This window comes from Lissotriton helveticus, chromosome 4_1, assembly GCF_964261635.1.
Source record: "Lissotriton helveticus chromosome 4_1, aLisHel1.1, whole genome shotgun sequence".
In the NCBI taxonomy this organism is placed as follows: Eukaryota; Metazoa; Chordata; class Amphibia; order Caudata; family Salamandridae; genus Lissotriton; species Lissotriton helveticus.
Genome location: NC_136063.1, coordinates 1,513,913,862 through 1,513,928,955, shown reverse-complemented (window position 1 = coordinate 1,513,928,955; position 15,094 = coordinate 1,513,913,862). Strand labels below are relative to the sequence as shown.

The following is a 15,094-nucleotide window of genomic DNA, read 5'->3' as shown; positions in this document are numbered from 1 at the left end:
GTACGTCAGCATCAGTTTCCAGTGTCTCCATCATATGCTGTAACTATCTAAATCTCAAGGTTTAAGTGACACACCTTTTTATTAATAATGGAAGTACAGTATTTAAAGAAGTTATGTTGCATGTAGCATAATTCCGAGTTAGAACATTGTCCGGTTTGTTTTTAGTTGAATCTGATGATTTGAAAGTTAGTGTTGATGCAAGCTATATAAGAGAGTACAATCGGTTAAGAAGTATTTATGCTCCTCATTTAGGCCAGTACCCTATTTATGAAAAACTGGTAACCTGTCCACAACGGAAGATTACAAACAAGTCAACTTATGTTCAGAAAACAAAGCAAATCAGCACATACTAGAAGGCAAGAAGTAGAAAACACTGGAAAATTGGGGTGATATTGTAGAATACCGGTTGAAAAACAATTCAGGTGTCAATTGCTTGGCAAATGTTGTTCTCAATGTACTGTTTCATTTACCAAATTTTGTAACTAAAATTGAACAAAAACAGGTAAGAGATTGTGGTCTGCACTGTATCATTTGCTCCCACATTACTCAGTGACAGATCTGTAATACATTCTACTTTAGGCATTCAAGACCTTTTAGATATAAGTAGTGGGTCACTAACATTTACTCTCAACAAGACACACAAGAATTTATAATGGTCATGCTTGGACTTTTAGAAGAAGACTTAGATATTGATTATTTATTTAGACTGACTTACAAATGGAACCATGACAGTGAAGGCTACACTTTTACATCTATCCCTCAAATCAATTTTGAGCATTTTATGTACTATAAGATTGCAAAGCTGTGACTTTTTACAGATTGATAAAAAATGTAAACCAAAATATGTCCTGTCCAAATTATAGATCAGATGGTATGTCTAAGTTACATCGACAAAGAACAGAGAAATACCTTATAGTAATGTTACAACAATGCCGAGCAGATGGTTCTAAACTGCAAACTGAAATTGCAAACTTCAAAGCAGGACAAATATCAGTTTCTGGAAGAACTGATACTACTTTATAGCTATTATTTTTAATGAAGGAGTTAATGTACTATCTGGACATACACTCTATTTAACGAGTGAAACTGGTTGGTGCAATGACAGCAACCTTTAATCTAAACAAAAACTGCCTTTCAAACTACCAAACTCTTACCTCTTCTTTCTTCGACCAAAGTTCTATTGATTATTTTTGAGAAAAACGCAATGTACGGTGTTTCTTGTATGTGGATCATCAATGTTTTAGACATCATTCTGCCTATCAGAGGTGATGTCTTGAAAAAGTTCTTCATAATTCAGCAGTACTTTTATCTTCCACAAAGGAATTAATAGGCCATGTGGAAACTACACCCTCTAATTAAAGACTTCAATAGGATGGACAGAATGGAATCACAGCAAACTTCAATATAGACCAAAACTATTGTTCAAAATGCAAAATTGTCATCTTTTGTTTTTTTCAAACAAACGTCTATGTTGTATTTCTGTGGGAAAAGTCATTTATTGTCTTTTGTCTACATAGATCATCAGTATTTTAGACATTATTCGGCCTACTAGGGGTGATGTTTTCAAAAGGATCTCTAAAATTCAAGTGTGGTTTACATTTATTAGTAGTTGTGTACCAGTTATAATAATAAAGTGGAAAGTCTTAAAGTACATTTGCTTACATTAGTATAGTATGTGTAGGCAAAACAACTGTTTAATGACGTGTAGTGAGTTCAATGCATGGTGTTATTTATTTAGAGTGGTGCACATTGCAGTTATGGTTTTTTTTCTACAATCCATATGGTTGTTTTCCCCCACTGTTTGAGAATGAAGCTTCATGCAGTATAATGTTATGGTGAACAAGTATGAAGGCTGACAACAGTAAAAAGGGAAAATGAAATGTTTTACTATATTGAGATATACTGTAACAGCATGACCAATGTGTACTGTTATATTTCGCATTTTTGTGAATCAACTAGTAACTTAGAATCCTATTCTTTTTCTTTTACAACACGTTTTGGAGTAATATGTGTTTAGATGTATCTTGGTAACTCAGAAATATTTATTTACCACCCTCGAGAAGCTCTATATATATAGAGAGACCTTGATACCCTTTCCTACAAGTTTATTTTACCAGGAGGGGATTCTAGAAAATACTAATGGAATCCATTGTTGCCTTCTTGAGCTCTGGCAACTGATTCTAACTCATCCATTCATCTACTCACACATCCACTCACTTTTCCATAAGCCTCTAATTCACCTATATAGCCACTCATGTAGCTACTTATTAACCCATAGTCACTCATGCACCCACTCACTCACTCATACAGCCACTCACACAGATGCTGACTCATCTATTGAAATACTCACATTCACTCACTCATCCATGCAGCCACTCCTCTATCCTCTCACTTACTCATACAACCACTCATACACCCACTCTCTCCTCCATATAGCCACTCAACACCCACTCAACCACCCATAGACACACATGCCCCTCAATCATATAGTCAGTCATACAGCCACTGTTGCACCCATACAGTTACTCATGCACCCACTTACTCATCCATATACCCACTCATACACCCTGTCCCTCACTCATACAAGCATTCATATACCCATTCACTCACTCATAGAGCCATGCTTGTGGAGAAGCGTGGCTCAGTGGTTAGAGGCGGCAGACCCGGAAGCTGAGATCAGCCATGGACCAGGGTTCGATTCCCCGCCTCGGCGGGTCTCGGGCTCAAAAATTCCACGGACTCGACAATTCTCTCTCCGGTGCCTACTCGACTCACGGGGTCACACTCTGCAACTCTGGGCAATAGCTTGCTTAATCTCCACTACGGCCCCTGGCTTTCACCTTGTGAATACCCTGCCGGGGTATCTCACAGGGGAATACCAGGATGGGTTCCCTAAGCAAGCGCCTTGAGACCCCTGGGTGATTCGTGCGCTATATAAATCGAAATACATTTAACACCCACTCACTCACCAAAACAGGCATTCATGCACCCTGTCACTCACCCATAAAGCCAGTCATGCAGCCACTCACTCACCCAAACAGCCACTCATACAAATATGCAGACAGCCACTACCTTACTCATACAAATACTAATAAATGCACTCATTAACCTATACAGCCACTGACACACTCATCCACTCACACATTCACCCATGCACCCAGCCACACTCTAATTCACTCACTGATACAGTCATTCATGAACCCTTTCACTCACTCATACAGCTACTCAGACACCCACTCACTTATACAGCTCCTCATTCAGCTACTCACTCACCCATGCAGCCACTAACACACCTACTCACTTACTCATGCAGCTACTCATGCATCCAGCCACTTACCCATACAGACACTCATGAACACTCTTGTGCACCCATACAGTAAATCATGCATTCTCACTCACTCTTTCAGTTACTCACACTCACTCACCTACCCATGCACCACTCATGCACTCTCTTACTTACCCATATAGCCCCACATGCACCATCACTTATCCATACAGCCACTCATGCATCATGACACTCACTCATACAGCAACTTACACAACCACTCACTCACCCATTAAATTACTCACACACTCACTCATCAATACAGTCACTCACTTATCCTCTCACTCATTCAAATAGCCACTAATGCACCATTCACTTAGCCATATACCCACTCATGCACATTGTCTCTCATTCATTCAACCACTCACACACCCACTCACTTACCCATATAGCCACTCAACACCCCCTCACTCACCTATACAGGTACTCATGCACCTCTCACCCACCCATACAGCCACTCAAGCAGCCATTCACTCACTCAATGAGTTACTAACACACAAACTCATCCATGCAACCAGTCATGTACCATCTCACTCACCTATATAGCCACTCATGCACCCACTATCCAATACACCCACTCATTCACCCTCATACAACCACTCACATACCCACTCACTCACCATACAGCTCCTCATTCAGCCACTCATGCACCCTCCCACTCACACATATAACCAGTCACGCAGTCACTCACTCATCTTTATAGCCACTCATACATCCTGTCACACACCCATACAGCCACTCACACAGACACTCAGTCACACATACAGCCATTCAGACACACTTTAATTTCATTCACCCATACAGTTACTCACATACCCAATCATCTATACAGTAACTTACACACCGACACAGAGAAAAAGATATATTCACAGTGCTACAAACATACATATAACTTGTAATTATTCTTTCTTAAACCAGAATAGCTGTTTCTAACAACAACTGTTTTTTTATAACTTTGTACATTTTTTTCTAAACAATGTTGGTTTTTTTAAAAGTTTTTTTTTAGATTGAGAACAAAAGAGAAAACATAGTGCTTTGCAACCTAAAGCACACATTTGCAGTAACATTTTTATCCCCAAAAAACTAACACTTGTGTGTGTTTATTGAAGAAACAAGCACAGGGTTGGACTGCTCTCCCATACTTAGTATAGTGTGGCATTTCAAATAAAATTGTCCCACAGCCGCGAATACAGGGACGCTGTTTGGAGGAGCAGTGACAAGAGTCAAACCAGATGAGGTGCTTTGTTCACCACTGTCAGAAGAAGATGGTATGTTGTCTCACTTCTCTCGCATCATCAGTGCTTTTGACAGCCAAGTAGAATGTATGGTCTGGAGATGTTTCATCATGCTCATGGTTGCACAAGAATATTTCCACTCGGACCCATGAGACAGCACTTTGTTGCATAGTGGGCAAGTCACCTTTTGAGCATTTAAGTTTTATTCTCCGGCAGGGATGCTGAATAATTCCCAGATGATGCTCTGTCTTTTTACAGGTGATGGCTCAACTTCATGGGAAGAATTGCTGTCAATCTCTCCACGTGGTGGTGGTGCAGGAGACACAATTTTTGTCAAAAAAAAGAATACCAATTGAAAAACACAGAAATGGCAAATATAAGAGAGCTGTGAAAAAAAAACACATTCCCAAAAAGATAAAGGAAATGGGTGGAGCTTCTTCTGTTATTTATGCAATGATATTTAACCAATCAAATCCATTTGTTTCTGTGTCAAATGGGATGCACAACGCCTTCGCGCTTACGTCGCAGCTCCGTCGCAAATCTACAAAATACATTAAAACAAATCTTAAAATATATTTGCACTATAATTATATAAGTTTTGTATTTCTAAACCTCTTACTTTAAAGCAAACTTTAAAAGTGTCTATGTGAGTGTTTTACTACTGAAAAAATTGCGCAGGAATTGCATACCCAGTGTGGATACGGAAATACATACCTGCACACTGTGCAGAGGCTGAGGGCCTGATTCACAGAACTAACTTAAGACAAAATCTTAAATGTACTACTTTTGGTATTCACAGAACGTACTTACTACTTTTGCTATTCACAGAATGCACTTACTACATTTGGTGTTCATAGAATGGATTTACGACTACTAACTTTATGTCCACACTCGGGCCAGAGATTCCGGCCGGGTGGCGGAGATACCGGCCGGGAGCTGGAAATTCCGGCCCGGTTGTGAAGATTTTGGCCGTGGCTAAGTCTCAGCCACCAGCCGAAATCTCCACCTCCGGGCCAGAATCTCCACCTCCAGGCCGGAATCTCCGGCCCGAGTGCGGACGTAAAGTTAGTAGTCGTAAATCCATTCTGTGAATACCAAAAGTAGTAAGTGCATTTTGTGAACACCAAAAGTAGTAAGTTTAGGATTTTGTCTTGTTAGTTCTGTGAATCGGGCCGATAGTGACTCACTAAAAAGTATTAAAACTACCTTTAAAATGTATTTTCTTTAAAATGTTATTACTTTCTTAGTTTTCCATTACCTTAAACAATACCTTTAAAGTGTCTAAATATCTCTTTCAGTTCTGTCAAAACCATGCCAGAGCCGCAATTTAACTGCACCGGGTCGCAACAGGTGCGCAACTCCCAAATAAAAATATATATATATATATATATATATATATACAAAACTCACTTGCCAAAAATTCAGAGAAGCCACTCACAGGAAAGTTTAAATCTGTGTTTATTGGAGCAAGCTGCAAGGCGCTGGGAAGAGGTGTTCACCAAGTGAAAGTGCCTGACGCATTTCATGTGCAAAGCGCATTTCTTCAGAGGCGGTGATACTTCGCTGCTAGTGGCTCAAATTGTCTAATTAAATGTTCACCTCGTGACCAATGGGCGTGGGCGCACCCCGGGCATTCTGGTAAGAGTAGTTCCTTATCTCCGTTGAGTTGCTCACAGCAGCGAAATGGATTCAAATAGATTAAAACCCCAGTGGGCTGTGAAGACTTCTAAACACAGCATTTTACATCTTATGCCATCCTCCACACGACCTTCCTGCCCCTCGATGTGCTGCATCCCAAGACGCTACACGGGTCCAATGAATCATGGCCAGGCTTCTCTCCGACCAGGGCAGAAGCCACTTAAATTGTAAACATAGCAGGTGTCCTAGTTGAAGCTCTACTTCTGTAAAGGACAACTGATTGTAACTCCTGGGCTTGGCGAAAGCAAAGCAAATGTGTTTTCTTGGAAATCCCATACTGAAAAACGATCTGAAATCCTTCATGGAGGTCAATGTATTGTAGATCTGTTAGAATACAACCTGAAGTGACTGTGACAAGTGAGTTCTTTCTTGCCCTCTTCTGGTCAGAGCAGAGTCCATGGTTCTCCATTTAAATTACTAGGAACATGCATATGTGCCAATAACTTGCAAGCTCGTCCAGTTTGGCCGTGTTCTGTTCACATTAGTAGTTTGCAAAGAGCTACCTATATTTTGCCGGGAAGATGGGTATGTTACCACTTTTGCCATCGATTTTGGAGACGTGTTGTGATACTGAGCAATATGAGGATATCTCCATAAAACAAAGATGCACTTACTTTATAAAGTTAAGAGGTAGGACCTTTGTTTGATGCAGATTCAACACTTTATACTCTTGTTGTCTTTTCTATAAGAATATTCATGTTATTACAAATTTCCGGATGCAGATGCATGAGGAACAATCACTTGCATCACTGGTGAGATTTCCTTGTGCTGCATTACGTAGCCGTAGAGTAGAATACGTACTGGATATTTACTCACGGAGGTACTACTTAGTGATTAACTAGTAGAAAATAATCCACTTGGGTAGATATTCTATGAAAAACTGTGGACTCTTTTCCAGTAAAGGGGCAGCTGCTGTTCCATTATGTGTTAGTCACTGACACAGCGTCTTGGACATCCACATAGACTCTTTGACACCCACTCCCACACTCAGGCACTCACAAAGCCACTGACAGACCCACACAGCCACTCAGGCACCCACTCTCAAAGATTACAGGTTACAGTTGGGAAATAAAATGTAAAAAAAAGTAGAGATTCACTAAAAAATACAAATGTTACAGGGATATTATAGGTAGGAAATAGAATTGAAAATACCGTAGAAATTCACTGAAGAAACCAAAGGTTACAGGGACAAAATAGATAGGAAATATGCATATGAAAACCTTAGAAAATCACTGAAATACCAAAGGTTCCATGAAAGTTACATTTAGGATCATATTTCACTCATACAAAATCATAGAAATTCAGCAGTTATAGTTACCTGAGCTTACTATAACTTACGCCTCCACTGCTTATGACCTCACAGAATGCATCCCTCATGACATGGTGAGTGACACAGGTGACAACTCAAATGTCCAGTTAAGCTCAGGACAGCATCCTCAGCAATTAGACTGTAGATCAGGCAGCATTATTCCTTTCACACCCAGGGCCCATTCTTCCCTCCTGAAACCCAGTCTTTTGACATCACAGGGTTATTTCTGAGGCGATCTCCCAAAATACCATGGGCTCAGCTGGGCAGATAATGGAGCGTGTTGGGAGACGAAGAATAGGGGCATCACGCACATCACGATCCATTATTTTGAGCCGTCAGAGTAAAGGGGAGACTGACATTACAAGACACTGTTTCATTTCAGGATCTTCGCTTCACTATGTCTGTATAGAGAGCCCTTGGTATTTAAGTGGTGCGTGATTCATTGTGGCTTAGGTCGTTTCGACTTAATACATATAATCTACAATAAAATAACTGATAAAAATAGGACAGACCTCAACACACGAATATTTAGATACAATTATTATTCTGATTTTATTCACCCATGTTTGTACGAGGGTCTGGTGTCTGCCATAAGGGTAGTTGAAAAGTATGGGGAGCCTCACTTTTCCAGCTGGAGGGCACTATCCTGAGGGGCTACCTGTCCTGGTCTGCACTGGGTTTGAAGGAGGAGGGGCCCGGGCCAAACAACAGCAGGAGGGCAAAAAAGCGCCTCCTCCCTCCTGAGGCATGGGACGAATCACTTTTATGGATGTAGGCTGCTATCCTGAGGGACAACCTGCCGGAGTCTGCATACGGCCAGAAAGAGGAGGGGACCTGGGACCATCTGCAGCAGGAACGCATAAAAGTGCATTCTCCACCCACGGCATGGGGTGCATTACTTTTCCTGCGGTAGGCCACTATCCTTAGGGACTATTTGTCTGAGCCTAAATTGGGCCTTCAGGATCAGGTGCCCTGGTATGGAGAGATGAGGGGCACTGTTGGCCAGTGGTTGTGAGGGAAGCTGTGGAGAACGAAGTAATGATGCGCCAAAAAAGATTGTTGCACGGGGCGCCATTGGCTGGGCTGAGAGAGTGAGTAAGTAATGTCTGTCACTGTGCTATTTGAGATTAATAAGTTTGTCCAGTTGGAAATGTGTTTTTATCGGTCTTAATTGAATGTATGTATGAACAGATTGCTTATTTTATAATGCAAATGACAATACATGACAGTATTTTAAGTAGGCAGAGTTAAATGATGCTAATTATGTGGGTGGAGCTTTTGGGTGTGGTAAATGTTCAAGTAAGTAATTGGTAGCTGTGCTGCAAAGTGTCCCTGGAATTTATTTTCAAATGTTGGATGCTATGCTGAAGGGGCTGCAGGGGCCTGCGTTACGCCTCTGCTGTAGGAGTGGTCCCCCTGATGTGTTTTGCTTGCAGAAGCTAATTTGTCTACAGCAGCCACTCTGTCAACGCAGAGGTCTAAACAAAGATGCATTTAAAGTTCAGGTTCTAGACCTTCCAGGTAGGAATTACATTTAGCCTGCTGTGAGTGTCAGCTCAATCTGACCAGCAAATTTGCGAGTCTCATTTGCAATGAGGAAGATTTGAGATCAGTGCTGAAAATGAGAGTCAAAAAGCATGATGGTTTATTAAAGAGTCCATCCGGAGAAAGATACCACAATATGTTTCAAAACTTAACATCATGAAAGGAAAATTCTGCCATGCCTGTTGTTGTTGGTGACTGTTTTCCATGCAGAGCTAAGCAAAGAGGACTGTTTCTTCTGCAGTGTGGCGCAGTTAAGTACAAGCGCATGTATATGTATATGAAGGAGCAGGACAAGCATGTTCTAGATCTGCAATAGAAACTCGAGTCAATGGTACTCAGCATGAGGGCATCGGGGTAGAGAAATCATTAAGAATTTCAATCAATTCAGTAGCAGTACTTCTAGGATCATAATGATCACAGACTACTAAATAAGTTTAGTTAATTTATTACAAAGCCAAAAACAACTGGACATATTGACACCTGAAGATGAGGGTGTATGTAAAAAATACATTGGGACCAATGCAAAGCCAAATCTACGAATAAGATTAAGGTAGTGCACTGATTTAAGGATCAGGATACAAAAGATTGAACAACAAGAGTCCAAGTTCCCCTGTTTCGAAGGATGATGAAAATAAAGTATTAATCTGTCCCTACACTAAAACACTAACATGACATCCCTAATTAAGGATACTGTGGGGCAAGATCGGTTAAGGTGTTAGCGTATGGAGCCTTCCTCAGAAGTCTCTCCATTTCAGTTGGGTCAAGTAACATGAAGCTACTGAGATAGAGCTCGTTCTAAGATGCATTCTCTCTAAAAGCAGCGATGAAGTGGGGCTCTTTCCCTACATACAATGCTACAAATATCAAAACTGTAGCACAATGACCTTGATTCCCAGGCCCTCTCTGGTGAGAAAGTACAACAGTTCTCCTTAGCAGCGTTAGCTCCCAAAATATACTTTTCTCTCCTTGCCTAACTCCTAAAACAAAGACATTATTCTAACAAACAAAGGCAGTTCGTCAACCTGCAAAATAAAGAACAGAATCTAACATGCACATGGAATTCAACTACTAATTCAAAGGTGAGAGCTTCCAGGGAAAATGCTTTTCAGGCATACAAATTCAGCTAACATTAGAGAAAAGAACATGAACTTTACAACGTTATATTGAAATTAAGACATATACAGTTAATACTTTCATCTACATGTAAAAGACACAATTAATAAGTACATTCAATAATAGAATGATTGTCAGTTGCACAACACCAGTGCTTTCCTGTTAGTGTTCTCTGCTGGTTACATTTGATTTTCAACAGATTTCTTCACATAATCTACATTTTGGCCTACACACATCACATTCATGTTATTACACTACAAGATCCTAACACTTGGATTAACAAGACAAAAGATTATATGCGCATGTGATCTACGTTTGTGATTATAATGCACCCCAGCAATGAAAAATGGATTTTGCGAGAGGGTTGGTGCAGATGTCCTGTTGCTGCAGGAAACTCACCCGATGGGCTCCAAGGTTTTGTGTCTGCAGCGTTATGGCTATCAACACATTTTCCATGCTGGTTTTACCCAGGGGTCCAAGGCGGTAGCCATTCTGATACACCGCAGGATCCGTTATGTACATATACAACAGTGGGTGGTTGGGCAGGAACGGTATGTCTTTATCCGGGGCACCATTGGACAGGCTCCCGTGGTCTTCGGATGTGTCTATGCCCCTCCTCCCCTGCAGTGGCACTTAGTTGAAAAGTTGTTGACAGTATGGGCTGATATACCTGAAGGGATCTCCGCCATAGGAGGGGATTGGAATGATGTTATGGACCTTTCCCGAGACAGACGTAGGGTGGGTGGGTGTCGAGGGGGCTCCCAGCCCAAGTAGCTACATGCCCTAGCCTCCAGCCTTGATTGGGTGGACACGTGGCGGCTCCACCATGGCACTGAGAGCGGGTATACTTACATCTCGTCGGTGCATGCGTCCTTTTCTAGATTGGATTACCTCTTTGTCCCTAAAGGGGTGGCCCCGAGGGTGGTGTCAGCTGGTATTCATCCGCGGGGACTCTCCGACCACTCCCCCATATATGTGGTACTGCAGCTGGATGGGTGGTGGTCGCCATTTCGATGGCGCCTCTCGGTATGGCACCTGTTAAATTAAGACTATGACAATCAAATGCGGGAGGCGATTTCAGGCTTCCTGGCCACAAACGTAGGCTCAGTATCGGGAGTGGCAACTGTCTGGGAAGCGATGATTCCCACCCTTCGGGGGGTGGATATAGCCTGGTGTACGGAGGTCCACCGGCAGCGCCGGGAGGAACTAGTTAAGGCGGAAGCGGAGATTGTGCATCTGGAACACCAGAGTGGGGAAGCGGATGGGGGTAGAGGGGAGAGATGCCTGATGCAGGCACAGCAGTCGTACGCCTCCCTTCTGTTGGAAGAGGCGAGGCAAGCGTTGCTGTCGACGCGTAGCAGAATCTGCCAGTGGGGAGACAAGTCCGGCAAAATGTTGCATAGGCTCTGTCAGGGCACATTTAGTCCCCAGGTCCTTCCGGGGGTGCTCGATGTTGGCGGAGCACCACTAGCGGGCCCCCAGGCTATCGCAGATAGTTTCGCCGATTACTTCGCTGCCCTTTATCCTCCCCGGGAGTGCCTGGCTGCAGAGTGGGTAGATAAGTTTCTCGCAGACCTTCAGCCCAAGGCGGTCTCTGACGAGACACAGCAGCAATTAGATCTTCACCTATCGGACTAGGAGCTGCGTGGGGCGCTGGGGAGCTAAATCCCGGGAAGGCCCCTGGCCCGAATGGGTTCCCCAGCTAATTCTTCAAAAGGTACTTTCTCCAGCTGGCTCCACATTATCGAGCCATGGTGGAAGAATCTAGGGAGGCGGGCAGGCTTGCGGAGGTGATTGTTTTTCAAAAGCCTGGCAGGCCGCCCGAACAGCACGCCTCCTACCATCCCATCTCCTTGCTGAACGTTGAGGCAAAAAGTCCTGGCTAAGGCCCTGGCAAACCACCTCTTGCCGCACATATCAACATTGGTGCATCCGGATCAGGCCGGATTTATGCCCAGCGGGCGACCCGGCATAATATTCGGAGGGCACATGTGGCGCAGGCAACAGCGAGACGGTTGGGAGTTCCTGCAGCCCTCTTGCTTGCAGACATGGATCGGGCGTTTGACTCCCTCAGCTGGGTATACCTGTTCGCCCTACTGCGCAGACTTAATTTTGGTCCCAGACTTCTGTCATATATACATCTTTAATATACCGACTTCACAGCATCGGTCAGAGTAGCCGGGGCTACATCGCTGAGCTTATCAGTGCGGCGCGGAACCAGACAGGGCTGCCCTTTGTCGCCCTACCTCTTCGCTCTGGCGATGGAGCCGCTGGCGGCCCGGGGGGGTATGGATGTGCAGCTGAAGGGACTGGAGTGGGCACCCGGGATATCGGACTGGATCGCATTATACGCCGATGATGTTCTTTTCTTTTTAACCGAATTGGACAGATCGGGTCCGAGGATCCTGGAGATCATGTGCAACTTTGGGGAATCCTCCGGACTATACTTAAACCCCCCGAAGACCACTTTGTGGGTACTGGGTGATCCCGGGGTGGTGGACTCTTGGGCCTCTGCTCTGCAGCGGGCGGATGGCGGTCTCCGATATCTGGGGGTGTTCCTTTCCGACATGCCGGAGGTGGCGTGGGAGAGAAACCTTGCGCCAGTGTGGGAGCGGGCTCGAGCCGATGTGAAACTCTGGTCGCGCATGCCTCTTACCATCTATGTCCGATCGGTTGCTTTATCAGCTCCAGAACCATCCATATCCGGTTGCGACCAAATGGTTCCAGCAGGTTAATTCTGCGCTGGGGCAGTTTCTTTGGGCAGGGGGAGTAGTACCCGTGGAAATTCGTAAATGCTTCATCTCCACCTACTGCGGGAGGCTGGCAACCACTGATATCCTGTCCTATTACCAGGCCTCCCACCGTCTCGTACTGAACGACTGGTGGTACGGGCACAGGGAGGACCCGGCATACTCGCTGGTGCGTGGACTGATGGACCCACACTCCCTCCATACCATTCTGTACTCGGCGCCCCTGTTAAAGGAGCTACCACCGGGCACGAGACTGATCTTCCGCATCTGGAGACAATCACTGAAGCGTATGGGGTGGTGGAATACCCTTATGGGGGAAACCCCGCAGTGGCATAATGGGCACCTACCGGAGCTGCCGGCCCTACAAGGCTTTAGGGGATGGGACGCCATTGGGGTCTCGACTCTTGGGCGATGTGCTCAGGCATGGGACCCTCAAGTCCTTTGCGGAGCTCCAGAGGGAGTTTGGCATGCCACGGACTCAATTCTTCCGCTACCTACAGCTCCGGCATGCGCTGTCCCCCGACTAGGAGGGAGTGGCCATGCTTCCAGAGTTTAGCCCCCTGGAAGCCAAGGTCTTCATGGGCGATCTGGAGACCAAGAAATTAGCAAAGCTATACCAATCACTGGTCACCCAAAGCGTGCCGACCCTGGATGATCTGTGGAGGACATGGGAGGCAGACGTAGGCACCTTAGAAGAGGAAGACTGGAGAGAGGCACTGGCTGCTCCGCGGGGGGCGGCAATAGCCATGCATCTCCGACTGATACAGTTTAAGTACCTACATCGGGTCTATTTTACGAGGGCCTGGCTATGGCGGGCAAGTATGGTAGCCTCCCCGGAATGCCTTCGATGTGGTCAGGAGGAAGGCACGTTCTTGCACACTGTGTGGACCTGTCCTATGTTGGATCAGTTTTGGAGGGGGGTGTTCTCCTGCATGGCGAAGGTCCTGAGGTGGGAGCTCCCGCGCACGCCCCAGCTTGCCCTTCTGCATGTCATGGAGGGAGTCGGGGGCAATGCCTATAAGCGACACCTGTTACTGCTGGGGCTCACCTTGGCGAAGCGGGATATCGCACGGAAGTGGAAGAATGTCCAGGCTCCACCATTATCGGTCTGGAAAAACGGCCTTGATTTTAATATGGGGCTGGAGCAACCCATCTTCCAGGCCCGTGGATGCCCGCGCAAACACTATAAAATATGGAAGAGGTGGGCCGATTATAGGGGGTTATGGTTAGATGCCCCAGCTGTGCCCGCTGATCTCCCTGGGGGGTGACCAAAGGGACTTACGAGTAGGGTGTGGGTATGACTGGGAGGGAAGGGCCGGGGGTAGGCGGGATCTTGGGGAGAATGTAGTTCCATGGATCTGTTTATGTACTTCTTCAGCACCCATGTCTTATGACCCTGAAGTGTGTTGTGATATGAACCCAATGGAATGTTGCGCAAGTTGGTGGGGGGGAGGAGGAGTTATTGTTCTTATAGTCGTTGAGAGTTTCCTTTGCTTTCTTTTCTTTTTTTCTTTTTTTATATTCTTTTTATTTTCTCCGAACGGTTCTAGTGCTCCAGCTCCCTGGTGCCCTTGAATGTATCCCTGTAGGCGATGCGCCCTCCAGTACTCGTTAACACCTTCGCTGCGGCGGCTATTCCGCCGCAGGGCTAGGGGGGGGGCGCGGCTCTCACACGCTGTTGACGGAACCGCTCCTTCACCAGCCTCGGGTGAGCTGTGCTGATGATGGAGCGGTTCCGTCATGGCCCCGCCCGCTCAATAGAACGCGCCACGCGGGGCATGACGGAACCACTCCGTCATCAGCACAGCGCCAACGCGGCTGATGACGGAGCGGTTCCGTCATCAGGATCGATGCGGTTAAGGGCTGCAGCAGTCGTTTCTGGGTTACAGAGCCCTGCATACATAGAGCGCTATCGTTCAGGGGCCCTATGCGATGGACGGGTACGTTAATAAAGAACATATATGATGGGCAGCGCTCGATAGCGTTAGATCTGACCGGGGAGGATGCCTAACTATGCAATAGACAATGAAAGGGAGCCACTGAATTCACTAACGCACGATACTCTACATTGTATAGGTCATATAGCGAGAGGGGTGGAGGCGGGGGGAAGAGGTTTGGT

General features: G+C 45.2%; 1 protein-coding gene across 1 annotated transcript in view; it reads right to left on the bottom strand.

Annotated features, from left to right (window-relative positions):
* SPMIP7 (sperm microtubule inner protein 7) overlaps window positions 1-15,094 on the bottom strand; it is a 258,909-nt gene that overhangs the window by 115,978 nt on the left and 127,837 nt on the right. The window lies entirely within an intron of this gene.